Raw genomic sequence first — 3,294 nt, forward strand, 5'->3', positions numbered from 1 at the left:
TATATTTGTAGTTTACATATTGCAAGCATCTAATTTAATAACATTATTTTGAATAAGACATTTATTATCAAAATACAGGTAACAAAACAAGGTTTCAAAGTTATGTAAAGTGTGTATGCTAGAGTCAGGATTAAAAATATTTAAAGTCTTAAATTCTTAGAACATAAGAAAAGCTACAATCCAAGTTAACTTGAACTACCAAAAATGCCCATTATATCCATATCTGGATTTATCAAGAAGATAAATTTGTGATATATATAAATACAAAACATTTGTGAATGCATAAAGCATTAAAGAGATCAAAGTCCCACCAAAATAGCAAAGATGAAATACTTTGGAGGAATTATACTTCTGTTTGATGACAGCAATTTAAATCATAACATTTTCCGCACTGTTATTTTGTTAATCTTCTAATTGATTTGGCCTTGATTTTCAATTCATATATTATGCTAAAACATAACCTTGGTCCTCAAGTGAACACAGACAGAAGAAAAGAAGTAGTGTATAGGCTATGACTCAGTAGCAATGCAATGCATTGCATCTAAACTAAGCCTTTTGATGGGAAGATTGTGCCTTTGAATGGTTGCTGAAGTGAGTCAGCATCACAGATCACCTTGTCAGGAGTCTGACAGGAAAACTGACATTGAAAGCCAAGTTCCAACTGTTTCTGTAATTTACAGCACAAGAAAATCTGCAGCCACCTGTCTAAGGGAAGCAGCCATGCAGCACTTATCGGTCCCTTAGCACTTTTGTCACCCATCTTGTTAGGCCTCTTGCATCAATCAACAGTTTTAGTATAATCTTGTTTTAATAACCTGATTTTCCTTTTGTAAAACTTTTGTAGACAATTTTCACTCAAATTCAAATAGAGAAGTAAAAAAACAACCAATAGTATCACAAAAACCCAAAGGGTGAAAATGTCGGGATATTCATATTATTTCTGGATATTCATATTATTTTTAATGATTAAAACTTGCCCTCATCAGCTTTTAAAGATCTAAAAAAAAAACAGTTTTTCACATGTGTTATACAACATGTTTATCAACTTAATAATATTTGAGTGTAGTTAATATTCGCAAGTCCTAACTAAAACCTTATTCTCTTTACACTGTGTAGTGTTTCTCAAACATCTTTAATCAGGATGCAACCTTCAGTGTCTTAGAAGTCCCTGGCTATGTCAGCAAGAATTAACCTAACTATGCCTCAGATGTAAGTATCAGAAAATTAGGCTCAGGTTTTGAAAAAATTACATCTAATTATAATATAAAATCCTCAAAGCCTAGAGCCTAGAATACTGTAAGTGCTAAAAATGTTCTTTTCTATAACGTCTCCATTTTTATTTTGTTATTCCATTCATTACAAAAGATGCAATAACTCTTAAATTCATCTTAGAGGAATTAATTCAGTCTCATTTGATCATTATGAATAAATCACAGACTGATCAGGAGTCACTTCAATTTATTAACTTTTGGATTGCTAGTATTGCGAAAATCCTTGTCTTTCTAAGATTTAAGTGTCTCAGATTTAAGCACAATGTAAGTAATGTTCCATTTCGATATGTGTCATGCTTTTCTATATCCATTTAACTTTTGCTGTTTGTTATATTACTTGCAGTTTTTGCTTGTGGCAGTTGTGTAGAATACATCTCTAAAGGAAATGCTGAGTTTTGTGATTTGGGAAATACAGGGAAGAAATATATTTCATATTCTTAAGTATTGAAAATAACCTTTGTTCCTCATCTAAAACATCCTTAACTTACACGGCATATGCTTTCATCTTCTAATACTTAAAGTGTTCAAAGGCAAGATTGGATGGAAGAAGGGTGGAGAGAGTCATCAATCATATTTCTTTTTAAGGCTGAACCTTTACTCTATTTATACTTTCAAAGCAAAGAAGGAACAGTTTACTGTATAGCCAAGTGGGACACATTTGTAAAAAAGCTTCAAAGTGTAAAATGAATAACAAAAATACTCTCCTATCTTAACAATACACATTGCTTATTCATATGGCAATGTAATGCATTCCACATAAAAACATTTTAGCACTGCCTATGAACAGGTTAACCAAAGACAGACACACTGGATACTGTTTAATTTGATGATCCTGTTAAATTAGTGCTTGCCACAGTGGCTATCAAGTGTTAGAAAAGTGAAGTAAGTGAGAAGAATAACATGAATAATTTGCAAGTGAATTGTTGATTGACTGAATTTTGTACCTAGACAGCTCATGTAACCTTAGTTTCTTCATCCATAAATTAAACAAATTGTACCTGTCTATCAAAAACCAATATTCCCAAGATCAAGTTTGTTTTTACTGATGTGAATTATTTGGAGATCTTTATGTTAATTTGCTTTTTAAATATCTCTAGCCTTATTAACAATGAGTCATAATCTTGTAGTAGAGAATAAATTCAGTTTGCCTTTTAAAATATAGTGGTGAATTACTGACATTTGGACCAGTTCTGATTTACTTCAGGAAAGACTTTTATTATTTTAACAGATTACTTCTAAGACTTCAAGTTCCTGGAAGACACTTATAAATGTGATATTATAATAGCATAATAGCTGGATCAGCAATGTGTTTTACAAGTATTTACTTAAAAAATCAAAATAAAACTTTAAAAAATTATCTTCAAAGTCACATTTCCCTAGATTGGCAAAACTGAAAGCAAAAAAAAAAAAAAAAAAAAAAAAAAAAAAAAAGAGTAAACAGGAGTGAGGAAGGAATTGAACTATATTTCACATAACTGGCATTTAATTCTAGGGATTTTGCTAAGCATTATAGATACGTTAATTTGGCATGTTAAGATTTTTGATACTTTATCTTGTTTAGTTATTTTACTAAGAAAACTGTTTATCTGACTTAAATAGATTTTTAATGATCCATAGTTGAAATACTTATAATATAAACTAGTATGAGTTCTCTGTATGGCTCTTTGTTTAACTTTGTATCATCTAAAACTCTCTTCCTGAGAATAGCTGATGACCAGGAAATGTCTTTATAGCTTCAAGTTGTTCATAATGTAACTGAGTTTATCCAATATACCAACTTTTATATGAAATATCTTATATTTTATATAAAGTCACAGACCCTTTTGACAATATGATAGAACAGCTTTCAAAAAACATGTCCCTTTTTTTGGATCGGGTCTTTATATTTGGGGGGACTGATTGTTTTGAGTTCTTTATATATCCTTGATAATAGTCCTTTGTCTGAGGTACAGCTGGTAAAAATTTTTTCCCACATTGTAGATTGTCTCTTAGTTCTGCTAATGGTTTCTTTTGAAGTACAGAA

General features: G+C 30.7%; 1 long non-coding RNA gene across 1 annotated transcript in view; it reads left to right on the forward strand.

Annotated features, from left to right (window-relative positions):
• The window catches only part of LOC104875258, a 43,430-nt gene that overhangs the window by 15,854 nt on the left and 24,282 nt on the right, over positions 1-3,294 (forward strand). Inside the window, exon 3 of the long non-coding RNA XR_784005.1 lies at positions 1,117-1,209. This is a non-coding gene — a long non-coding RNA (uncharacterized LOC104875258). The remainder of the gene's footprint in view (positions 1-1,116; positions 1,210-3,294) is intronic.

The sequence above is a fragment of the Fukomys damarensis genome, unplaced genomic scaffold (assembly GCF_012274545.1).
Source record: "Fukomys damarensis isolate Sample0158 unplaced genomic scaffold, DMR_v1.0_HiC HiC_scaffold_30, whole genome shotgun sequence".
NCBI classification, from domain to species: Eukaryota; Metazoa; Chordata; class Mammalia; order Rodentia; family Bathyergidae; genus Fukomys; species Fukomys damarensis.